This window comes from Canis lupus, chromosome 19, assembly GCF_003254725.2.
Source record: "Canis lupus dingo isolate Sandy chromosome 19, ASM325472v2, whole genome shotgun sequence".
NCBI classification, from domain to species: domain Eukaryota; kingdom Metazoa; phylum Chordata; class Mammalia; order Carnivora; family Canidae; genus Canis; species Canis lupus.
Genome location: NC_064261.1, coordinates 12,934,827 through 12,961,914, shown reverse-complemented (window position 1 = coordinate 12,961,914; position 27,088 = coordinate 12,934,827). Strand labels below are relative to the sequence as shown.

At 37.1% G+C, this 27,088-nt stretch overlaps 1 protein-coding gene and 1 pseudogene across 3 annotated transcripts in view; one reads left to right on the top strand and one right to left on the bottom strand.

Moving 5' to 3' along the window:
* The window catches only part of LOC112642782 (importin subunit alpha-8-like), a 110,505-nt gene that overhangs the window by 34,990 nt on the left and 48,427 nt on the right, over window positions 1-27,088 (top strand). The gene's annotated exons all lie outside the window — the stretch shown is intronic.
* LOC112642785 (ATP synthase subunit f, mitochondrial-like) lies at window positions 13,555-13,935 on the bottom strand (annotated as a pseudogene).

Below are 27,088 nucleotides of genomic sequence, written 5' to 3'. Positions count from 1 at the left end.
GTCTCAAATATCATTGGAATTTGTTTGAAATGTGACTGCACTTGAGCAACTGATGTTTGTAGAGAAAGTTCATGCAACCATGCTGACTGGGATTGCCTAAAGTTTTCCATCCAAAATCCCAAATAGTATCAATGCTGCCAGACAATGCTATTATACTTCCCTGGCACATTCTACTGTACTCTAGTATGATCTTTCTTTTCAAACCTCCGTATTTTTGTCTCATTTATACTCAGTCATCTTAACCAATTAAATGCAATTAACTGAAAAATTCCCTCATTTCCCATCACAAAACCTACCAACCTTCCTACATCTGTACTTTCCACGTATTTTACTTTTCCTTTCTGTTACATTGGGAGTTGTGTTTCTGCTGCTAAAGTCCAGCACCTCCGTTGGTATCTTAGATCACATCCTACTTGTTTACTAAAGGACCTCAAAACTAGAGTTATCCTCTGTCTACCATCTACTGTTTTTGTCTTTCATCATTTAATTATTACCCACACAATACAAAAATGTATTATTATGGATCATCTTTAAAAATAAACCTCCCTCAGGGCACCTGGATGTCTCAGTGGTTGAGCATCTACCTTTGGCTCAAGTAGTTATCCTGAGGTCCTGGGATTGAGTCTCACATGAGGCTCCCCACCGGGATCCTGCTTCTCCCTCCGCCTATGTCTCTGCCTCTCTCTCTATGTCTCTCATGAATAAATAAATAAAATCTTAAAAAAAACAACCCTCCCTTGGCCCCACATCCCCCCCTTATATTCCATTTCTCTTCCTCTCTTCACATAATCTTCAAACTATTTGTTTATACTTTGTCTCTACTTTTTCACTTTACATGTTTCCTTTTATAAACCCATTTCAAATGTACTTTTTATTCTCACTCTTCTGCTGAAATAGGTCGTATTAATAGCTTCTAATTTACCAGTGAGCTATAGCAGCTAAGCTAATGGTCAGTTTCTATCCTAATGTCATTAAACCCCTCAGGACACAATTGACTTCTCTTTCTTCTTCCTCCTCCTCCTATTCATATTTAATGATGTTTATTGTTTGTTTCACAGATGAAACATGGTACTGAATAATTCCAATGTGATGATGTAAATAGGTAATGAAAGCTTATTCAAAATTCACTTTGATTGTTTCATAGATGCAGCTTTTCCTTTTGAAATTTTTCCAGTGTCTCCTGAGAATTCACACTATGATAGTTGAATATATGGCATGTTTTGAAGTGTAACTGCTGATTCCTAATTGAGTGGATAAATATCTCCTTCCTACTTGAAACTCTTCCTTCGTTAAGCCATCACATTTTCCTCCAGATATTCTCTGATTTTCTCCTACCTCATTGGTTGATCTTTTTAGACTTTTGCTGGTTCTTGTTCTTTACTCAACTCTATGTTGGAATGCCCCAGCATTGGGAGTATAGACTCTGGAGTCAAATTGCTTGGGTTTGAATTCTGATTCTTTCACTTCTTAGCTGTATGACCTTCGGAAATTCATCATTTTTCTCTTTGAATACTTTAGGGAGAGAGGATTATAGTACTTGCTTCCTAGAGATGTTGGAAGGATTGGATGAGGTAATATACTAAGTGCTATATTAATGGAAGCTATTAGTATTCCCCTGACACTTTTATTTGGTACTGAAATGGAAGAGAACTTGCTTTTGGGGTTATAAAACTGGAAAATGCTAATTAACAGCTGTTGATTGTCCTTTTCTCTGCTAAGCTCACCATGATAAGCATACTTATATACGTTATATGCTATTATTGGCTATGTTCTCTGTGCTGTACTTTTCATCTGCCTGACTTTTATTATATAACTAGAAGTTTGTACCTCTTAATGCCCTTTATCTGTTTCTCTCATTGCCCCACCTGCGTCACCTCTGGTAGCCACTAGTTTGTTCTCTATATTTAAGTGTCTTTTTTTGGTGGTGTTCATTTGTTTTGATTTTTAGATTCCACATCTAAGTGAAATCATATAGTATTTATCTTTCTCTGACTTATTTACCTTAGCATAATACCCTCTAGATCCATCCATGTAGTCACAAATGGCAAGATCTCAGTCTTTTTTATGGCCGAGTAATATTTCATTGTCTATCTATCTATCTATCTATCTATCTATCTATCTATCTATCATCTATCTATCTATCTATCTATCTATCTATCTATCTATCTATCATCTATCTATCTATCTTTTTCCATTCATCTATTGATGAACACTTCGGTTATTGCCATATCTTGGCTATTATAAATAAGCTACAATAAATATAAGGGGTGCATATACCTTTTCAAAAAAATTTTTTTTAAAGATTCTATCCATTTATTCATGAGAGACACAGAGAGAGAGGCAAAGACACAGGCAGAGGGAGAAGCAGACTCCACATGGGGAGCCTGATGTGGGACTTAATCCAGGGACCCCTGAATCATACCCTGAGGCGAAGGTAGATGTTCAACTATTGAGCCACTCAGGTGTCCCTATTTTTGTTTTCTTTGGGTAAATACCCAGTAGTGGAATTACTGGATCATATGGTGGTTTTATTTTAAATTTTTTGAGAAACCTCCAAACTGTTTTCTACAATGGCTTCATCAATTTATATTCCTCTCAACAGTACGTGAGGGTTCCCTTTTCTCTACATCCTTGCTAACACTTGTTTCTTGACTTTAAAAAAAAAATATTCATTCATTCATTCATGAGAGACACACAGAGAGAGGCAGAGGCATAGGCAGAAGGAAAAGCAGCCTCCCTGAAAAAAGCCTGATGCAGGACTTGATCCTGGATCCCAGGATCACGCCCTGAGGGGAAGGTAGATGCTCAGCCTCTGAGCCACCTAGGCACCCCTGTTTGTTGTCTTTTTGATACTAGTCATTCTGACTGGTCTGAAGTGGTTTCTTGTGGATTCGATTTGCATTTCCCTGATGATTAATGGTGTTGAGCACCTTTTCATGTTTCTATTGGCCACCTGTATGTTTTGTTTGGAAAACTGTCTATTCAGGTCCTCTGCTCAGTTTTTAGTCAGATTGTGTTTTGGATTGAGTTGTATGAATTATTTATATATTTTGGATATTAACTAACTATCCAGTATATCATTTGCAAATGTCTTTTCCCATTCAGTAGGTTTGCTTTTTACATTGTTGATGGTTTCCTTTGATATGCAAAAGGTTTTTCATGTGGTATAGCCCCAGGAATTAATTTTTGCTTTTGTTCCACTTGATTGAGGAGACATGTCCATAAATATGTTGTTAGGGACGATATCCAAGAAATTACTGCCTATGTTTTCTTTTGAGAGTTTTATGGTTTCAGGTCTTTTTTTTTTATTTAAATTCAAATTAGTTAACATGTAGATAGTATTGGTAGTATTGGTTTCAGAAGTAGAATTTAATGATCCATTACTTACATATAACACCCAGTGTTCATCCAATAAGTGCCCTCCTTATCCCCTCACCCATTTAGCGCATCCACCTCCCCTCTTCCCCTCCAACAATCCTCAGTTCTCTGTAATTAGGAGTCACCCCTCTTTGCTTTTATCTTATTTTTCCTCCCTTTCTATTATGAACATCTGTTTTATTTCTTAAATTCCCCATATGAGTGAAATCATATATTTGTCTTTCTCTGACTGACTTATTTCACTTAGCATAATACACTCTAGTTCCACTCATGTTGTTGCAGATGGCAAGATTTCATTCTTTTTAATGGCTGAGTAATATTCCATTTTGTATTTATACCACATTTTCTCTATCCACTCATTAGTTGACATTTAGACTCTTTCCATAATTTGGCTATTGTTGATAATGCTGATATAAACATTGGGATGCATGTATCCCTTCAAATCAGCATTTTGTATCTTGTGGATAAATACCTAGTAGTATAATTGCTGGGTTGTAGGGTAGTTCTATTTTTTTTTTTTTTTTTTTGGGTAGGTCTATTTTTAACTTTTTGAGAAACTATACTGTTTTCCAGAGTGGCTGTACCAGTTTGCATTCCCACCAATAATTGCAAAAGTGCTCCCCCCTCTTCACATACTTGCCAACATCTGCTGTTTCCTGAGTTGTTAATTGTTTTGTTCTGACAAGTGTGAGGTGGTATCTCATTGTGGTTTTGATTTGTATTTCCTTGATGATAAGTGAAGCTGAGCATTTTTTTCAAGTGTCTGTTAGCCATTTGTATGTCTTCCTTGGAGAAATGTCTGTTCATGTCTCTGCTCATTTCTTAAGTGAATTATTTATATTTTGGGTGTTGATTTGATGAGTTCTTTATAGATTCTGGATACCAGTTCTTTAGCCAATATGTCATTTGCAAATATCTTCTCTTATTCTGTTAGTTGCCTTTTAGTTTTGTTGATTGTTTCTTTGCTATGCAGAAGTTTTGTATTTTGACGAGATCCCTGGAGTTCATTTTTGCTTTTGTTTCCCTTGCCTCCTGCTGACATGTCTAGTAAGAAGTTGCTATGGACAGGTCAAAGAGGTTGCTGCCTATTTTATTCTCTAGGATTTTGATGGTTTCCTGTTTCACATTTAGGTCTTTCATCCATTTTGAAGTTATTTTTGTATATGGTGTAAGAAAAGTGGTCCTGTTTCATTCTTCTAAATGTCAGTGTCCAGCTTTCCCAACACTATTTGTTGAAGAGACAGTCTTTTTTCCATTGGATATTCTTTCTTGCTTTGTCAAAGATTAGTTGACCATATAGTTGTGGGTCCCTTTCTGGGCTCTCTATTCTGTTCCACTGATCTATGTGTCTGGTTTTGTGCCGGTACCATACTGCCTTGATGATTACAGCTTTGTAATACAGCTTGAAGTTAGGCATTGTGATGCCCCCTACTTTGCTTTTCTTTTTCAACATTACTTTGGCTATTCAGGGTCTTTTGTGTTCCATACAAATTTTAAGACTGTTCTAGTTCTGTGAAAAATGCTGGTTGTTATTTTTTATCAGGATTGCATTGAATGTGTAGATTACTTTGGGTAGTATAGACATTTTAACAATATTTGTCATTCCAACCCATAAGCATGGAATGTTTTTCTATTTCTTTGTGTCTTCTTCGATTATTTTCATATGTATTCTATAGTTTTCAGTGTGCATGTCTTTTACCTTTTTGGTTAGGTTTATTCCTAGGTATCTTATGTTTTTTGGTGCATTTGTAAATGGTATCAATTCCTTGATTTTGCTTTGTGCTGCCTCATTACTGGTGTATAGAAACACAACATAGTTCTGTATGTTGATTTTATATCTTGTGACTTTGTTGATTTCATGTATAATTTTAAAGAATTTTTTAGTGGAGTCTTTTGGGTTTTCTATATAGAGTATCATATGGTCTGTGAAGAGTAAAATTTGACTTCTTCCTTGCTGATTTGGATGCCTTTAATTTCTTTGTTTTGTTTGATTGCTGAAGCTATGCCTTCCAGTACTATGTTGAACAACAGTGGTGAGAGTGGACATCCCTGTTGTATTCCTGACCTTAGGAGAAAAGCTGTCAGTTTCTCTCCATTGAGGATGATATTAGCAATGGGTCTTCTGTGTATGGCCTTTATAATGTTGCAGTATATTCCTTCTATTCTTCTTCTTCTTCCTCTTTTTTTTTTTTTTTTAGATTTTATTTATTTGACATAGTGAGGAGGAGAGAGAGTACACATAGGGGGAGTGGCAGGCAGAGGGAGAGGGAGAAGCAGACTCCTCACTGAGCAGAGAGTCCAACATGGGGCTCGATCCCAGGACCCTCGGATCATGACCGGAGCTGAAAGCAGACACTGAACTGACTGACCATTCAGGTACCCCTCTATTCTTGCTTTCTTGAGTGTTCTTCTTAAAGATTTTATTTATTTATTCATGAGAGACACACACACACACACACAGAGGCAAAGACGTAGGCAGAGAGAAAAGCAGGCTCCATGCAGGGAACCCGATGTGGGACCCAATCCCAGGACTCCAGGATCATGCCCTGGGCCAACGGCAGGCACTCAACCAATGAGTCACCCAGGTGTCTGGAGGGTTTTCTATCAAGAAAAGATGCTATACTTTCTTGAATGTTTTTTCTGCATCTATTGAGAGGATCATGTGGCTCTTATCCTTTCTTTTATTAATGTGGTGTATCATGTTGATTGATCTGCGGATATTGAACAACCCCTGCTGCCCAGGAATAAATCCTACTTGATCATGGTGAAAATCCCTTAATGTACTGTTGGATTCAATTAGCTAGTATCTTGTTGAGAATTTTTGCAACCATATTCATCAGGGATATTGGCTTGTAGTGGGGTCTTTGTCTGGTTTTAGAATCAAGGTAGTGCTGACTGCATAGAATGAGTTTAGAAGTCTTCCTTCTATTTTTATTCTTTGGAACAGCCTTAGAAGAGTAGGTATTAATTCTTCTTTAAATGTTTGTTAGGATTCCCCTGGGCTTTTGTTTGTTGGGAGATTTTTGATTACTGATTCAATTTCTTTGCTGGTTATGGGTCTGTTTACATTTTCTATTTCTTCCTGTTTTAGTTTTGATAGTTTATATGTTTCTAGGAATTATCCATTTCCTCTAGGTTGCCCAATTTGTTGGCATATAATTGCTCATTTGATTCTAATTGTATTTCTGTGGTGTTGTTTGTTATCTCTCCTCTTTCATTTGTGATTATATTTATTTGTTTTTTTTTCTCTTCTTTTTGATAAGTTCAGCTAGGGGTTTATTAATTTTGTTAATTCTTTCAAAGAACCAGATCATAGGTTTGTTGATCTCTTCTACTGTTTTTGTTTTTTTTTTTAATTTCTATATCATTGATTTCTGCTCTGATCTTAATTATTTCCCTTCTTCTGCTGGTGTTAGGCTTTATCTGCTAGCTCACTTAGGTGTAAGGTTATGTTGTGTGTTTTAGACTTTTGCTTCTGTAGGTCTGTATTGCTACATACTTCTCTCTTAAAACTGCCTTTGCTGCATCCCAAAGGTTTTAGATTGTCATGTTTTCATTTTCATTTGTTTCCATGTAATTTTTTATCTCTTCTTGAATTTCCTGGCTAACCCATCTATTCTTTAGTAGGATGTTCTTTAACCCTCCACGTATTCGTGGTCTTTCCAATTTTTTTCTTGTGGTTGATTTCAAGTTTTGTAATGTTGTGGTTGGAAAAAATGCATGGTATGCTGTCAGTCTTTTTGTACTTGTACTCGTTGGGGCCTGATTTGTACCCAGTATATGATCTGTTCTGGAGAACTTTCCATGGGCACTCAGAATGTGTATTCTGTTGCCTTAGGATGAAGTGTTCTCAATATATCTGTTAAATCCATCTGATCCAACGTGTCATTCGAAACCATTGTTTCTTTGTTGATCTTCTGCTTAGATGATCTGTCCATTGCTGTGAATGGAGTGTTAAAGTTACCTACTAATATTATATTATTATCAATGAGTTTCTTTAAGTTTGTTATTAATTAATTTATATATTTGGCTGCTCTCAAGTTGGGGGCATAAATATTTATAACTGTTAGGTCTTCTTGTTGGATAGACCCTTTTATGATGATATAGTGTACTTCTTCATCTCTTGTTATAGTTGTTGGTTTAAAATCTAGTTTGTCTGATATAAGGATAGCTACTCTAGCTTTCTTTTGATGTTCATTAGCATGATGGATATTTCCCCACCCCCTCACTTTAAATCTGGAGGTGTCTTTGGGTCTAAAATGAATTTCTTGTAAGCAAAGTATAGATGGGTCTTGTTTTTTTTAAATCCATTCTGATACCCTATATCTTTTGATTGGAGTATTTAGTTCATTTACATTCAGAATGATTATCGATAGATATGAATTTGGCACCATTGCATTACCTGTTCCTGTGGATTGTCTCTGTTCCTCTCTAGTCTTTGTTGTTTTTGATCTTTCCTTCCCACAGCGCTGGTTTAGTGTTCATGAACTCCTTTCATTTTTGCTTATCTTGGAAACTCTTTATCTCTCCTCCTATTCTGAATGACAGCCTTGCTGGTTATAGTTTTCTTGGCTGCATATTTTTCTCATTCAGCATGTTGAATATATCATGCTACTTTCTTCTGGCCTGTCAAGTTTCTGTAGACAGATCTGCTACTAACCTTATGTGTCTACTCTTGTATGTTAAGGATCTTTTGTCCCTAGCTGCTTTCAGAATTATCTCTTTATCTTTGTGTTTTGTAAGTTTCACTTTTGATATGTCTTGGGGTTTACCTATTTTTTTTTATTTCATGGGAGTTCTGTGTGCATATTGGACCTGAATTCTTGTTTCTTTCCCCAGATTAGGGGAGTTCTCAGCTATAATTTGTTCAAATAAAACTTCTGCCACCTTTTCCCACTCTTCTTCTGGGACTCATGTGATATAGATATTATTGTGCTTTGTGGAATCATTGAGTTTTTGAAGTCTGTGTTTGTCATCTAATAATAGTTTTCTTTCCCCCTTCTTTCCAGCTTCATTATTTCCCATACTTTTATCTTCTTTATCATCTGTTTGATCCTCTGCTTCTTCCATCCTTGTTGTGGTTATATCCAGTTGGTTTTGCATCTCAGTTATAGCATTTTGTATTTTGGCCTGACTAGTTCTTAGGTCTTTCATCTCTGAACCAGGGTTCCTTGGTGTCTTCTATGCTTCTCTCAAGCTGAGCTAGTATTCTGATGACTTGTTCTAAATTCTTATTCAGATACATTGTTTATATCTGTGTTGAGCAAATCCCTGGCTGTGATTTTTTTTCTTAATTTTTCTTTTGGAGATAATCCCTTTTTGTCATCATGTCTAGGTTTCTGTCTTTTGTGTGATATGATAGCTTGCTATGTTTTCTGCTCCTGAGCGTAATACTTCATTAAGAAGGAGCCATACACTGTCCAGGGCCTGGCAACTTCCAGAAGTTTTTCTGTGTGCACTCTGGTGTTGTGTTTTGACTGCTCTTTCCCATAGGTCAGTCCTCTGCAGAGTTCCTCCTTGCCTGCTATGAGGAGTGTTTGGAACTTCAAGTGTGCTTTGATTTGTTTGTTAAGATAAGCCTGATTTTTAAAAAAATCCAAGAAAAGAGAAAAGGAAAAGGGACAAAAAAAACAAAACAAAACCCAAAAACAAATAGACAAACAAAAAAACTATAAGCCTGATTCCAAAAAATAAAGAAGGAAAAAAAAAAGCCTGATCCAAAAAACTAGAAAATGAAACCAACCAGCCAACCGACAAAAACTATAAGCCTGATTCCAAAGAAACAAATAAAAATTAAATTAAAAATTAAAATACTACTACTACTAATAAAACTAATAATTGTCCTATTTCCACCAGAACTGAAGCTGATGCTTTGGAGCACTCTGTGATTAGTAGACTTGGTGCATGCAGGGGACATGTGTTGGTCTTCTGAGGGAAAGGCCTGCTGGGCTGGCTCAAATGTTGACTTGCCCTTGTAAAGATGCCTCTGCCAGGTGAGGGGGATGGGGTTTGGTGTAAGCAAGTCCCATGCCATCTGAAGGTGTTATATTTCTCCCTGAAGTCTGAAGTCTGCCCATGCTGATGGGTGAAAGGGGTAGGGATACAGTGGAAGATGGTGTCACACTGCCTGCTTATCCCCAGAGTGGAACTTGTGGCCTCCACTGTTCCTCCTGGGACAAAGTCTCAGGCTTTCATCAGATCTCTGCCCTCAACCTGTCCATGCCCAGGCTGTCAGTAGGCCTGGCACCATAGTTCTCCTATGTTTTATCTCTGGCCGGTGGCTGGGATTCAAAACTCCAAAACTTAAAGGACCTGGCAAGGAGCAGACCTGCTCTCCTCCCCTGGAAGAGAGCCTCACAGCATTGTATCTGGCACTGTTCTGTCCCAGAAAAGCAGTCACACAACTGCACAGGTAGGTGCCTGGAGTATATGGTGAAGCCCAGTGAAAAGCTGTGACCAGGTTATCTGCTCTCTGCACACACCTCTGTCTCCTGCTGTTAAACGTCAGTGGTGCCCTACAGGCTTTATGTCCTTGGAGAGGAAATATACTCTCTTCCAAGTGTATCCCAGGAAAGGATGTGTTGTCTTCTAGTGTGACCTAGGGGATTCCTATACCATGACATCTTGTGCGAACTCCTAGTGCTGCTGTCTCTTGTTCTGTCCCTCTCTCCCTGACTTCTGTTCACAAAAAGGGCTCCCTTCTCTCCCTCATTTCACGTCTCTGAACTTCACATCTGCCATGTTCTCTCCCTCCAGTTATGCAGATTATTTTCTTAATTCTCAGACTGATTTCCTAGTTGTTCAAAATGTTGATTTGATGTTGATCTAGTTGTGTTTGAGGGATGAGGCAAGCTCAGGGCCCCCCTACTACTCCTCCAACTTAACTCCTCCTCTATGGTTTCAGGCCTTATATTTAGGTCTTTTATCCTTTTTGTAGTTGATTTTTGTTAAATGATGTGAGAAAGTGATCCAGTTTCATTCTTTTGCATGTAGCTATCTGGGTTTCAAATACCATTTATTAGAAAGACTGTCTTTTCCCCATTGTATTTTCTTGTTGCTTTTATTATAAATCAATTCATCATATAGGTGTGGGTTTATTTCTGGGCCCTCTACACTGTTCCATTGATCTATGTGTCTGTTTTTGTTCCAGTACCATACTGTTTTGATTGCTATAGATTTGTAGTATAGTTTGTTATCTGGAATCAGGGTACCTTCAGCTTTACTCTTTCTCAAGGGTGCTTTGGCTATTTTAGGTATTTGTGGTTCCATACAAAATTTAGGATTATTTATTCTAGTTTTGTGAAAAATACTGTTTGTATTTTGCATTGTAGATTTCTTTGGGTAACATAGACATTTTAATAATACTAATTTGTCCAATCCATGAGCATGGTACATCTTTCTACCTGTTTGTATTATCTTCAATTTCTGTCTTTTTTTTTTAAATAAAGATTTTATTTGTTTGTTTATTTTAGAAAGAGAAAGCATGAGTGGGGGGAGTAGTGGGAGAGGGAGGAGGGAGGAAGTAGTGGGAGAGGGAGGAGGGGGAAGTAGTGGGAGAGGGAGGAGGGAGAAGAATTCAAGCAGACTCCACACTGAGCACAAAGACCAACACAGGGCTCAATCTCATGCCCCTGAGCTGAAACCAAGAGTTGATACTTAACTGACTGAACCACTCAGGCACCCCTCATTTTCAGTTTCTTTCAACAGTGTCCTATAGTTTTCAGAGTATAGGTCTTTTACCTTGGTTACATGTATTCCTATGTATTTTATTCTTTATGGTACATTGTAAATGGGATTGTTTTCTTAATTTCTCTTACAGCTACTTCTTTATTAGTAAGTAGAAATGCACCAGATTTCTGTATATTAATTTTATATCCTGCAAATTTACTGAATTCATTTATCAATTCTAATAGTTTTTTTGTTGTTGTTGTTTTTTGGTGGAGTTTAGAGTTTTCTTTCTTTTTTTTTAAGATTTTATTTATTTATTATGAGAGACACAGAGAGGCATAGACATAGGCAGAGGGCGAAGCAGGCTCCCTACAAGAAGCCTGATGCAGGACTTGATCCCAGATCCTGGGATCATTCCCTGAACTGAAGGGAGATGCTCAGCCACTGAGCCATCCAGGGGTCCCTAGAGTTTTCTATATATAGCATCACATCATATAGTGATGTGACCGCAAATAGTGACCGTTTTATTTCTTCCTTACCCATTAAGATGCTTTTTATTTCTTTTTCTTGTCTGATTGCTATAGTTAACACTTCCAGTATTATGATGAATAAAAGTGGTGAAAGTAGACACATCATTGTCTTATTCCTTATCTAGAGGAAAAGCTCTCAGTTTTTCACCACTGAGTATGCTATTAGCTCTGGGTTTATTATATATTATGTTTATTAGGTTGAGATATGTTCCCTCAAAAACACACTCTTTTAAGAGTTTTACCATGAACAGATGCTTCATTTTGTCAATTTTTTTTGCATCTATCGAGATGTTCATATAGTTTTTATCCTTTCTCTTATAAATGTGATATATCACATTGATTGATTTGTAATATTGAACCACTCTTGCATCTCTGATTATGGTGAATGATTTTTTAAATGTGTTGTTGAATTTGGCTTGCTAATATTTAGCTAATATTTTGTTGAAGATTTTTTGAATCTATGTTCATGCTTTTTTGGTAATTGTCTGGCTTTGGTATTGGGAATGCTGGCCTCATAGAATGAGTGGAAATTTTGCTTCCTTTTCTGTTTTTTTGGAGCAGTTTGATAAAAACAGGAATCAACTTTTCTCAAAATGTTTGGTAGAACTCTTTTTTTTAAATGTTTGGTAGAATTCAGTCATCTGGTCCTGGACTTTTGTTTGTTGAGAGTTTTTTGATTACTGATTTGATTTCATTACTAGTAATCTGTGTTCAAATTTTCTGTTTCTTTCTGATTACGTTTGGGAGATTTGTATGTCCCTAGGAATTTATCCATTTCTTCTAGGTTGTCCAATTTGTTGGCATATAATTTTTCATAATGTTCTTTTATAATTCTTTTTGTTTCTGTGGTGCCATTTGTTATTCCCCCTCCTTCATTGTGATTTTATTTGAGTTCCCTCTCATTTTTTCTTAATGAGTCTGGCTATAGGTGCATCAATTTTGTTTATCCTTTCAAAGAGCCAGCTTCTGCTTTCATTGACCTATTCTGTTATTCTTTTAGTCTTTGTTTCATTTACTTCTGCTCTAATCATTATTAGTCCCTTCCTTACATTAGCTTTTGGCTTTGTTCTTCTTTTTCAAGTTCCTTTAGGTGTAAAGTTAGGTAGTTTGAGATTTTTCTTATTTGTTGAGATAGGCCTGTAGCACTATAAATTTCTCCTTAGAACTCCTTTTGCTGTGTCCCAAAGATTTTGGACCATTATGTTTTCATTTTCATTTGTCTCCATACATTTTTTACTCTTTGATTTCTTTCTTTTTTTTTTAAAGATTTTATTTATTTATTTGACAGAGAGGGAGCACAAACGGGGATCATCAGAGGGGCAGAGAAAAGCAGGCTCCCCACTGAGCAGGGAGCCCAACCTGGGGTCCAATCCCAGGCCCCTGGAGTATGACCTGAGCCAAAAGCAGATGCTTAACCTAGGCACCCTTCCTCTTTGACTTCTTGACTGATCCATGTTATTTAGCTTCTATGTATTCATATTCTTTCCAGATTTTTCCTTGTATTTGATATCTAGTTTTTTGCTGTTGTGGTTGGAAAACATACTTGATATGATTTATATCTTCTTGAATTTATTGAGACTTGTTTTGTCACCTAATATTGATCCACCCTGGAGAATGTTTTATATGCACTTGAGAAGGATGTGTATTCTGTTTTTATATGGAATGTTTGGTATATATGTTAAATTCATCTGTTCTAATATGTTGTTCAAAGTCACTGTTTCTTTATTGATTTTCTGTTTGAATGGTGTCTCTATTGATGTAAATGAGGTGTTAAAGTCCTCTACTATTAACATATTACTGTCGATTTCTCCCTTGGTGTCAGTTAGTATTTGCTTTATGTATTAAGGTGCTTCTCTTTTGGATGCACAGATATTGACAGTTGTTATATCCTTTTACTGGATTGATCCCTTTATCATTATATAGTGCTCTTTTTCTGTCTCTTGCTACAGTCTGCTTTATTTTTATTTTTTTATTTTTTCGAGTACCAGTCAACTTTTATTGGATATTAATTGTGAATTAAGCAATGGAAGGATTCAAGGATGCCAGGCAAAAGTCATGGTCAGGAATGCCAAATGTGCTTCCACACTGGGCCCTCTTCAGTGGTACTTGTGTAGCCGTTCATGTTTGAGGTCCTGTAAGAATGACAGTAGTTGAAAAGCACATAAGCAGCCAGCACCATAGAAATCCCAGCAATGCCCCCTTTCTTCACATTGATTTACTTGTAATACCCGTAGTAACCTCTTTGAAATGCTCCAGCAATGCCCTTAGGGGTGAAATCCTGCATCAGTATCCAGCCTGGCAGCTCTCCTAGTTTCACCTCCATGAGCTTCTTTTCCTTCACTGGTATGGGTGACACCATCTTGGAGTCTTGGGTGTCCGCTCTCTACAGTCTACTTTAAAGAATATTTTGTCTGATGTAAGTATTCTTACCCCAGCTTTTTTCTCACTTCCATTTGCATGGTATATGTTTTTCCATCCCTTCATTTTCAGTCTGTTTATCTCTTTAAGTCTGAAGTAAGTCTCCTGTGGGTAGCATATAGATGGGTCTTGTATTTTTATCCATTCAGTCACCCTTTGTCTTTTGATTGGAGCATTTAGTCCATTTATATTTAAAGTAATTATTCATAGGTATGTATTTATTGCCATTTTGTTTTTTTCCAGTTGTTTTTTAGTTCTCACCTATTCCTTTCTTCTTCTCTTGTTCTCTTCCCTTGTGGTTTGATGGTTTTCCTTAGTGTTGTACTTGTGAAATTTCTCTGTAGTTTTTATATAACTCTTATAGGTGTTTAATTTGTGGTTACCATTGGGTTCATATATAACATCTTATGTGTATAACAGTCTTTATTAATTTGATGGTCACTTAAGTTTGAACACATTCTAACAGCACTAAATTTTTATTTCTTTACTTTTTTATGTATATGATGTCACATTTTACATCTTTCTGTTTTATGTATCTCTTGTCTAATTTTTATAGAAATAATTAATTTTACTACTTTTGTGTTTTTACTTCCCTTATGGCTTTATAAGTGATTAATCTACTACCTTTACCATGTTTGCTTTTACTTGTGAAATTTTTTCTTTCATAATTTTCTTACTTGTAGTCATGGCCTTTTCTTTCCACTTAAGGAATTTCCTTTTACATTTCTTGTAAGATGGATTAGGTGGTGTTGAACTACTTTAACCTTTGTCTGAGAAACTCTTTCCTTCTGTTCTGAATGATAATAACCTTTCTGTGTAGAGTGTTCTTGGTTGTAGATTTTTCTTTTCAGCACTTTGAATATATCATGCCACTGTCTTTCAGCCTACAGAGTTTCTGCTAAAAAGGCAGCTGATAGCCTTGTAGTGTTTCTCTCATTTGAAACTGTTTTCTTTTGCTGCTATTAAAATTCTCTTTATCACTACATTTTTCAACTTTTTAAAAAAGATTTATTCATTTATTTGAGAGAGAGAGGGTAAGAGAGGGAAAGCATGCATGCATGAGAGGAAGAGAGGGAAAGGTAGAGAATTTTCAGCAGACTCCTTGCTAGGCATGGAGCCCAACAGAGGGCTTGATTTCATGACCCTGAGATCATGACCTGAGTCAAAATCAAGAGTTGAATGCCTAACTGACTGAGCTACCCAAGCGCCCCTACATTTTTCCTTTTTTTTTTTTTTTTTTGTTTTTTACATTTTTCCATTTTAATTATTATGTGTCTTGGTATGGACCTCCTTGGGCTGTCTGTGCTTCCAGGACCTGGATGTTTGTTTCTTTGCCCATATCAGGAAATTTTTCAGTTATTGTTTGTTTAAATGAACATTTCTACTGCTTTCATTCTCTTCTCGTTCTGGAATCTACAATGCAATTGTTATTACACTTGACAATGTTGCTGAGTTCCCTTAACTTCTACTCATGTTTTATTATTCTTTTTTTCTTTCTGCAGCTCAGCTTGGTTGCTTTCTCTTACTCTGTCTTCCAGAGTATAGATCACTGATCCATTCTTCTGCATCCTCTAATCTGCTATTGATCCTCTATAGTATATTTTTAATTTCAGTTACTGAATTCCTCACCTCTGACTGGTTCTTTTTTATATTTTCTCCCTTTGTTGAAGTTCCTACTAAATCCATCCATTGTTATCTGAAGTCCATTGAGTAGTTTTATGACCTTTACTTTGAATTCTTTATCAGAAATATTGCTCATTTTTATTTCATTTAGCTCTTTTACTGTGATTTTGTTGTTTCATTTGGGATATATTCCTCCATCTTCTCATCTTATCTACCTCTGTTTTCATTCTATGTATTAGGTATATCAGTTTTATCTCCTGGTCTTGAAAGTAGTGGCCTTGTGTAGAAGAAGTACTGTGGTGCCTTGTAGTGCAATCTCTCCTAGTTTCTAGAATTGGGATCTTCAGGGGTGTCTCCTGCGTGGGATGCATGCATCCTACTTTTGTAGCTAAGCAGCAGTTGCTTTCAGCCAAGCTGGTTACGTTGACCCACCTTGCTTGTTGTGGATACATGGGCAGGATTTGGTCCATATCTTTTTTGAGATGCCTGTCTAAGGCTGCCATAAGCTCATGGTGGATGGAGCCAGCAGTCAGCCTACATGTTTGTAGTTAGGCTCTCACTACTGCAGGCACATTGAAGAGCAGAGCTTTCTTTTTATGCAGTGGCTAACTAAGAGGCTCTCATTGGTGCACTGTCCTGGCAGTCAGCCTAGGTGTTTGGATTTAGCTTCTCCATCATGGTTGTAGGCACACTAAACTAGGGCTTGCTCCCTGAACAGCCAGCCAGGCTGCTAGAACTGCGGGATTGCAGGAGTCACTTTGGAGCGGGCTGGTCCCTACTGGGGCTGCTTGCTGGGTGTGGTGGGGCAGGAGCTGCTTTGGAGGGATGTTTACAGAGGTGGGTTGGTTGGATGGAGTGGGTCTTCAGGGGACATGAGGGTTGGACACCTGGTGCTAGCCAGGTAAATTGAGAGTGTTAGTGTTGGCTACTGCAAGTGTTGGCTATCTGGGCTGGGGATGGGGTAAGGGGGGCGGGTAGAAATTCTGTCTACCAGCACTTTTTTCCTGGAGAAATCTCCTGCCGATCCCTGCGCCTCTAGCACATCCTCTAAGATTAGTCACTAAATCTTTAGTTATATACCAAGCACTTTTCAAACTGTTACTTTTGTACTATGTCCTGGGCTAAGGTATTTTTTATTCAGGCTCTTTAAGGGAAGCAACTCAGTTTCCTATTGCCCTCCGACTCTCTTGGTGTTAAGCCCATTGAATTTTAAAGCCACAAATTATGGGGACTTGTCTTTCTTTCAAGTATAGGTCCCCAGGGACTAAGGTGCCTGGTATGAGGTCTGCCTCTTGCTTCTCCATGCTTGTGGTGTCCCTCCTGTTTGTGGCTATTCCTGCTAGGGGTTTAGTTCAGAATCATGTCTTTGCCTCTCCTATCCTTATTGATATGACCTTCTCTGTACAATTAAGTGTGGAAAATCTGTTTTGCCAGTCTTCAGCTTATTTTCAGAGTTAGTCGTATAGATGTAGCTGTTATCTTGGGTGTCCTTGGAAGAGGTGAGCTCAGGATCCTCCTAGTCTGGCCATCTTCACTGACTCCCTGATAAATGTAATTTTTTATATTCTATTTTTGGGAGATAGAATTCACAATGTAGAAAACTCTAAAATTATAAGGATAATTTGGGGACAGCTATAAGTGACATATTTCCAATATAGATTTATGTGGTGAGGGGGAGGACCTGTTGACTTCATGTAAATCCCTGTATCTAGTTGCACCTAAGGCTACTCCTTGGGCCTTTTATTAGCAGATAAGTTTCTTACTTTAATTAAGTAGTTAACGTTATTTTTTTGTCAGCTCTCTTTAGTGTTCTTATTAGTACAGCTTTTTCCTCTTCTGACCCCAGCTCCACTATTGCATCATCCTCTTCATTGGCCACTTACTCTAGGCCTCCTTCCTTTCTATCCATTTTCTTCTCTGGAATCAGGTAATCTTACATAAATATTAAGTCTGTTTATGTCACTCTTCTGATTAAAACGCTTAATGGCTTTTTATTGCTTTAGGATAATAACCATAGTCCTAGCACAGCATATGGATTTCTGTAATCTGGCTTGCTTACTCTTTTAGGTTTACTTTTTGCTGCTCTCTCTGCTCAAGTCTCAGTAGACTTCATTCTGTTCTCTAAACATATCATCTTCTCATTCTTATATGGGCTCTCAGAGAGGCTGTTTCTTGCCCCTGAAGAGCTCCTTCTACTTTCTCATTTCTTTTCCCTTATCCTTCTACTTACCTCCAACAAACTGCTCTTTATTTTTCATCTTTCCGCTAAGATGTTGCTTCATGAATGTTATTAGAATGGGAGCTTCTTGGTACCCAAGAATTTGTCTATTTCACTCAGTGTTATATCCCTTTTGCCTAGAGCAGTGAATGTTGAGTGAGTGAATGAGGGAGGAAGACCTTCAACTTCTCAGTCTAGGTGAGGTTTCTTATTATTTATGCCCATATCTTTATTTCAATAGTATCCCCGACACTTGTAAGTATTTAAATCTGTGTTCACATCAGCGAAGGATACTATGAATAGAGTGAAAAGACAACTCATGGAATGGGGGAAAAATTTGCAAATCATAAATATGGTAAGGGATTAATATCCTACAACTCAATAACAACAAAAGAAACAACCCGATTTGAAAATAGGCAAAGGGGATCCCTGGGTGGCGCAGCGGTTTGGCGCCTGCCTTTGGCCCAGGGCGCGATCCTGGAGACCCGGGATCGAATCCCACGTTGGGCTCCCGGTGCATGGAGCCTGCTTCTCCCTCTGCCTGTGTCTCTGCCTCTCTCTCTCTCTCTCTCTGTGTGTGACTATCATAAATAAATTAAAAAAAAAAAAATTAAAAAAAAAAAAAAGAAAATAGGCAAAGGACTTGAATAGACATTTCTCCAAAGTAGATATACAGATGGCCAGTGAGCACATGAAAAAATGCTCAACAACACTAACCATTATGGAAATGCAAATCAAAACCATAATAAGATACTACTTCATACCCACTAGGGTGACTCTTATTAAAAAAAAAAAAACAACCAGAAAATAAGAAGTGTTGGTGAGGATGTAGAGAAATTGGAACTCTGTGTAATACTGTTGAGAATGTAAAATTGTGCAGCTTCTGTGAAAAATGATATAGTCATTTCTCTAAAAATTAAAAATAAACTTACCATCTAATCCAACAATTCCACTTCTGGGTATATACTCAAAAGAATTGAAAGCAGCACCTCAAACAGATTTATATACCACTGTTCACTGCAGCATTATTTGCAATAGCCAAAATAGCTCAAATGTCCATTGACAGATGAATGGATAAATAAAATGTGCTATATACATATAATGGAATATTATTCAGCCTTAAAAAGTAAGAAAATTCTGACACATGTTAAAATATGGATGAACGTTGAAGACTAAGTGAAATAAGCCATGCACAAAAGGACAAACATTGTAAGATTCTATTTAAATGAAGTACCTAGAGTAGTTAAATTAGCAGAGACAGAAAACAGAATTGTGATTGCCAGGCCTGGTGGGAGAAGGAAAGGGGAGTTATTATTTAATGGTGCAGAGTTTCAGTTTGGAAAGATGAAAAAATTCTGGAAATGGATGGTGGTAATGAATACACAACAATGTGAATATAATTAAATGTTATGGGAACTGAACTGTAAACCCTAAGATGGTTAAAATGGCAAATTTTGTATTTTGTATATTTTACCTCAATAAAAGCTTGCCAGAAAAAAAAATCTGTATTCCCTGCTATATGTAAGCTCAGTAGGGACAGGGATTTTGTCTGTCTTGTTCACTTCTGTATTCCCAGCATCTAGCACAGTTCCTGGAGCATAGCAGGATCATTTGTTGGGACTGAATGATGTGCATATGGGGAGTACTGCAGTAGAGAAGAAACCAAGTCATTTGGAATCAGGTTTCCATTCAGGAACTATGGGCCAAAAGTCAATGTATCATTTTATGGTGTAGGTCCTGACCTTGCTCCTTACAAATTGCCTAAACCAAGTCATAATCTCTTAGGGTCTTAGTTTTCATGTCTCTAAAATTTGGTAGGTAGTTCTTGATCTGCTACTCATTGCAGTTCTTGGGAGAATCAACTGATGCACTCTGTAGGGATTTTTCCAGTGTAAGGAGTTACTCAGTTACCTTTTGTGTGTATCCTGGGCTTTTACCTGAGGTGACATCTTTGCTGCCCATGCCAGGAGAGACTTAAACTCACCTCCATCATTGTGCTTCTCCTCCATTGTCAGATGTATCCTGATGTATCTTATCTGCTGCCATTCTTGGAAGCATTGGAACTGCATTGTGCTTTAAATGGGTGGACTATAAAGCCTTTGTTAAATTGCTGGTATATCCTTAATGTCTGTACATATATCAGATTGTAAGCCCCCAGAGGAGCAGAGCCAAGTTGTTAACTCACATTCACGGTTCTAAATTCAGTGCAGTGAGCAGATCGGGTTTATTCTCATGATGATGATGAAGAGGAGTTGGAAGATTTTTCTTCCATTATATCGAATGAAACTACTGAATTTTATAGGCTCTCTCAGAATTTTCTGGATGGTCTCCTCTTTTTCATTTGAATACCTTAATCCCCTGGAGTGAAATGCAGGTTAGAGAGGTAAATGGTCTGAAAACAAATATACTGTAATACATTCACTTTGGCTACAAAAATAAAACAACCCAAACCTAGTTTTTCTTGCAGTTTTTAAATCCAGATGGTAGTAAAATTTGACATTTCAATTCTGTTTGTGAAATTCATTTTGTTTTTAAATTGGGAAGAACCATAGAGCTAAAAATTGTCTGAAATACTAGGAAGGCCTGGTGAGACCTCTTTGGGAGTGTTATTAATAAGGACTTGGTATTTTAAAGTGAGTTTGGAGGCACTATAGATAGACTGCAAGTAACTGTGATGGATATGAATACTGAGAAGTAGCGTGCTATCCCACACCTAATATGAAAAAGGTGGAGAATTGGTCTGGACAATGAAAAGAAAAGGAAATCTGGACAAGAGGCTGTTTTGGTAGCCAAATTTAGTTAAATTTTTAATAGTTCTCATTTCTGTTCATAGTTCTCATTCCAAAAGGTCAGCTATTGTTCTTAATAAGTCTATCTTTAGAAAGTTTTGAAATTAAGGTTATGTGAATAAGGTTATTTTAATAAATATATGTAATGTAAGGATCCAATTTAATTAACTAAGCTCAAGATTTAGGGGTCCAATGTGTTCAGAACCAGGTGAAGGCTCTCTTACAAAATACTTTATTGGCAAGGCTTATTTCTCCGTGGATCTGTTCTATATATATTCTTGGAAGAAATCATAGAAACAAATCAGCATCTGTATGTTAGAAGCAGTGTATCAATTAATTTTCATTTGATTAAAAGTAAAGAAAGCTCAATCTAAATGGATTGAATCAAAAGGGGAGTTTCATAATTGACTTTTATAACTATCAAGTCCAGTGGGGAGACTGGCTTAACTGTTGCATGACACAGGTGCTCAAGAAAAATCTCTTGGGCTGGGTCTCACTTCATCTCTTGCTTCTACGTGTCAGCCTTATTCTTAGAATCTCCCCTTATGGTTGGAAGAAGGATTGGATTTTCTGATTAACTTAATCCAGACATGGTTCATACCTGATTTAAGAGTGGGGCCAAGCCATTCAAACCATATGGCCTGAAGTTGGGTAGGCAGTTCTTTTAAAGAGGTTCATGATGAATACAGGAACTAAAATGATAGATATTAGCTATAAGTAATATTTAATTAAAGTACTTGATTTTCAGTAGAATATTTATTAATATTGAATATATTTGTGTGCTAGAACATACCAAGATGAATAAGAAAGGTCTTCTTCAGATTTTTATGGGAAACCTGGGATACCATCTAATTCTTTTTTTTTTTTTTTTTAAGATTCTATTTTTTATTTTGGCAGTGGGAGAAGGGGTAGAGGGAGAGTGAATCCCATGCTGACTCCCAGTATGCAGAGCCAGGTGCAGGGCTTGATCTTGTGACCCTGAGATCATGACCTGAGTCAAAAACAAGAGTTGGATGCTCAACCAACTGAGCCACCCAAGCACCCCTAGGACACCATCTAATTCTTAAAGTTGATGCTAGTATGACAGTTTTATGTTTCCTGGTTCTCATGTATTTAATTATGAGCATATGAGTACCTGACCACTTTGATCTATTGTACAAAGGTATACTAATGAGCTATTTTCTCCTTACCTTTCTCCAGGGAAACACACATTATCTGGAGATGGAGAGAACAAATTTCTACAAATTCTCCCTTCCCTTTACTAACTACATTCTATGTATAGACTGAAAGGAGAAAGAGTTATTTCTGGCACTGGGCTGAAGGAGATTCCTCTATGTGTGTATTGCTGCTACTGTATATATAAACTATATATTTGTGTGTGCAGTTATAGTTATACTTTCCTCCACTGGCTCTAGTTCATTTAGTTTCTCTCTAATGATTTCTTTTCTGTTTCCTTCCATGTTTCTTCTCTTGCCTCCAAAATTGCATAATACATATATGTGTGTGTCTATGTATGTATGTGTTTGTGTGCATGTGTGTATCCACAATTGTTATTAAAAATATTTAACAGATGATATGACATATTCATCTACCAATTAGAATGGATACCAGCAATGAACAACCAGTACAACTGTAGAGAGACATAAAGGGATATCTGTGAAGACACAGAAACAGTGTCTTAGATGAGGAAGCAGAGATTCAAATGTACAAAAAATAGGGTATGGGAGCCAGTCAAGACAGAGGAGCAGAACTAGGTCATGAGTGAGAGAGCAACTGAAGTGGAGAGAGTACTTAGTATCCAAGTTCTGTGGCTTCCCATTCTCCTAAGGGCTGAGCGCTGTCTGTATTATGGTTCCTCTGAGATTCCCATTTCCCTTATCGCTTAATTGATTCTCGCACTAAAAACACCCCTTCCCTTTAAAAACACCTTGTGGGACTCTTAGTAGAAACTAAAGCTAGCTAACTAAAATAAATGGGATCATACTATATATAGCATTTTGTAACTTGCTACAATAACTTTGTTATTCTCTTATCAGTAACAGATATCTGCTATGTTAATAGACAACAGAACTATATCATCACTTCTCTGGCAAATATTTGTGTTAGACGCCTCTAGCTCTCATATCTCATATCCTCTCAGCCCCAATTTTACTCCAGCTATTGCACATGTGTTACCTTACAAGTACCTGCTTTAGTTGCACCGTATATTTCTGTTTCTGCCTGGGACTTTTCACACCTCATGCGGGAAACCCGTGGGGGCCTGTTTAGAAACTTGAGCATGGGCGACTTGGCAGAATGAGGTTGTAAATCCTTATGGGTAAACCTTTACCAGTGGAGGTCGAGAGCCAATGGACAAATGTTCCCCAAATCAATTGTGTAGGCTTACACTTTAGAGGGGCACATTCTGTGTGGTTCCTTTGAGGTCTCCAGTCAGATCAAACTCCAGTTTCCCATAGTTTCTGGTTTGATAATATACCTTTAATTGGATTTTCCTTCTTCCTTGTGCCATTCCTCTTGGTCCTGCATTACTATTCCCTGCATTCACCTCTCAAAATAAATTACCTGAGTGCAGTCCTTTGGCTTCTTCTTTCTGGCAAGAATCCAGTCTAAGACAGTTTTACATTGCCTGGTTGTATCTTTATTTAATAATTATTTATTTATTAATGGACACTTATTTCCTTTTTTCATGGTTATAAACAGTATCATGATGAGCATTCTTATAAATATATATTTGTGTACTTAATACTTATTTCCTTAGGAAAAAATTAATGCAAATTTAAATTGCTGAGTCTATTACTGATCAATAGACATACACATTTTAAAAGCTTTTGATACACTCTGGAGCAAAAACATTTGTATTTAACAGTTTCAAACAGTGTTTGTCAGAGAAAATCAGCGATTAACCCGGTGACATAATCTATCTATAAAAATTCACGTAAATGACTGATTATATCCTGAAGGCTGGCTGCCTTCCATAAAGATCAGCCAACAGCGGAGTTGTAACCAAGGTAGAGAGACTTGCTTCACTTGGTCCAAATCAAACTTTGTGCTGACTTTCTTTGGGCTTAGCTATGTCTACCGCACTTTAGGTCTTTTTATTACTATGAAAAAAGACGTGATGAGAGATTAAAAGATGAAAATTTAATTGAGAGTCTCACTTTTAGTTATTGTAGTGTGATTATGCTAATAATATTGCCATTCAAGAAAGTTTTCAAATACACAAAGACCTTTAATTTAATCTCTAGTGCTTAGCTTTTAAGTTTACTATAAGATTTTTTTTTTTTGAAAGAAAAAAAGGTACCAACCATTTGATATGTCTATCATTATCACTGAAAAAACTTGCAAGTAGCCCCTAGGTCTCTCTTTCTCAAAGATGTTGTCAGAATTGACCCAAGTAAGAAAGGGAAACCCTTGTACATTGTGTACATTGTGGTAGGAATGCAGGCTGGTGCAGCCACTCTGGAAAACAGTATGAAGTTTCCTCAAAAAGTTGAAAATAGAGCCACCCTACAACCCAACAATTACACTACTGAGGATCCACCCCAAAGATGCAAATTTAGTGATATGAAGGGGCATCCACACTCCAATGTTTATAGTAGCAATGTCCACAATAGTCAAATTATGGAAAGAATCCAGAGTCCATTGACAGATGAATGGATAAAGAATGTGTGGTATATATATATATATACACAGTGGAATGCTACTCGGTCATCAAAAAAATGAAATCTTGCCTTTTTTTTTAATTTAAGATTTTATTTATTCATGAGAGACAGAGAGAGGCAGAGACATAGGCAGAGGGAGATGCAGGCTCCCTGCTAGGAGCCTGATGTGGGACTCATCCTAATGACTCCAGGATAATGCCCTGAGCTGAAGGCAGACGCTCAACTCCTGAGCCACCCAAGTGTCCCAAATCTTGCCATTTGTAACGATGTGGATGGAACTAATAGGTATTATTTATCTAAGTGAGATAAGTCAATCAGAAAAAGACAATTATCATATGATCTCACTCATGTGTGGGATTTAAGAAACAAAACAGAGGATCATAGGTGAAGAGAGGAAAAAATAAAACAAGATGAAATCAGAGAGGGAGACAAACCATAAGAGACTCTTAATCATAGGAAACAAACTGAGGTTTGCTGGAGGGCTGGGGGTGAGGGGATTGAGTAATTGGGTGATGGGCATTAAAGAGGGCATGTGATGTAATGAGCACTGGGTATAAGACTGATGAATCACTGACCTCTACCTCTGAAACTAATACACTATGTGGTAATTGAGTTTAAATAAAAATTTTTTAAATGTCAAAAAAAAAAAAAAAGAATTGACCCAAGTAAACCTCCTAAATTCTAAGTCCTTAGTGAAGGTGTCTCTCACCTTCTGCATTACTTCAATAAAAATAAAGTGGAAGTTATCAAGTAAACAATGAAATTATATAATAAGTTTTGATAACATATTATAGTAAATGCATACTTAAAAAATACATGCACACTTATGATTGTATTACCTTGATTGCTTACATACACTTGAGAAATATTTATATTTTATAGTGTACAGGTTGATAATTGATGGTGATTGTGGGTTCCACAAAGGGGTGCTTGGTGGATGCTTAGTTAGAAGTATACTATTTCCACAGAAAAGAAAATCCTCCTGACGTTGTTTTGACTTACCACACTTTTCCACTGTCTTGACCTGCAGTAAAAATGTTAGGCATTAGCTTCTTAGTCAAGAGTGTTAATATTTATAATAACATTGTTCTATGGGGAAATTAAAGTCTATATACTTTACATTTATTTAAAATAGCTTTTCTGGGATCCCTGGGTGGCGCAGCGGTTTGGCGCCTGCCTTTGGCCCGGGGCATGATCCTGGAGACCCGGGATCGAATCCCACGTCGGGCTCCCGATGCATGGAGCCTGCTTCTCCCTCTGCCTGTGTCTCTGCCTCTCTGTCTCCCTCTGTGTGACTATCATGAATAAATAAATAAAATCTTTAAAAAAAAATAAAATAAAAAAAAAAAATAAAATAAAATAAAATAGCTTTTCTAAGAACCTAGCCCATATAAATGAAAGAATTGCTTGTCTTACAAATCTTTTCTTCCTTTGTGTAAACTTATAAGATATAGGGTAAAAAAACCAAAACAAAACGAAAAACCAACCTTGATGCAGCTTCAGATTGCTGCTGAATTAGTATTCCTGTTGATTAAGCTTGGATAGAGAAATAGAACCAGAACTCGGAGACTGGGAAATGGCAGTCAGGAGTTTGAGGTAGACTATGTGGAGCCATCTGAAGCTTTTGAGAATTGAACAAACCGGAATAAGTCAGGATTTTTAAGACCATTATCTGGTCATGGTGTACATTTTAGATTGAAAGAAGATTGAGAATATGAAAACTGGTTTAGGCCCAAGACAACAAAAGCCTGGGCTAATGTACTAGTTCTAGAAGCAAATGTAAAGGGGGAAAAGAGATAAAAGAGACACTGGATAGGACACAGGATGCTGGATAATAGAGGGTTTGGAAAAGAAATTTTCAGAAAGACTGTGATTTTGTGTTTGAGTGACTAAGGGCAGATACTTTGGCTTTTTACCACTGGATATTTAATGTCTAAATCAGTGCTGAGTACAGAGTAGGTGCTCAGTAAATATTTGATGAAGGAATGAAGGGCATTTATATCACCAAAACTGAGATGAAATTTCCCATGTGACTTTCTGAAATTAATTCCTCACTTGGTATTTACGAATCAGCTACCTGAGACTCAGTGCAAAATTTACCAACACGTGGTATGGGTTTTTTCTCTCACCAGCAGACTTCATTTGGCAGATTTGTTTTGTAGCATGTATATCATGTTAGCCCTTCATTTTTCTCTAAGGATGAATTTTAGTCTCCCTAAAGGGTGATACTTATGACTCTTCCTTTATCTTGGGAGCAATAAAATAATCTGGTAGACCTGGCTCTCTGTTTACTTCCTCTATGAAGTCATGAGGAGAAAGATGTTGCATTAGTATTTGCTTGATTTGCATGTGTATGGGAACTGGAAGGAAAAAGATTGATTTGAATGGAGGAAGCCTAGGGGGCCAGAGTTTATATCCATGAAATTCCTGATTAAACAGCAATTATGGAATGCAAGGATGATCTAAAAGGTTCAAGTACCTGTCCTCAAGAAACTTAAGTAGAGGAGACCAAAATAATACGGTTGAAAGAGTCTAAACAGGAAATGAAGAAAACTCACATGACATTGAGCAAGTAGCAACTTTCCTTGGTCTTATTTTCTTCAAATGTTAAACAAGAGAGTCGTGGGTTAGGTAATCCTCCAAGATTCTTTCAAGCCCTAATGTCTGTCATTCTTTTTCTGACCTTAAATGCGTTGATGAAAATATCATCTATTCTTCACCATGACATCTGTTCAGCTTCCTTCTGAATACTTACCCAGTGTTCCAGCACTTGTTTTAAGCCCTTACCAAACATTTGACTGT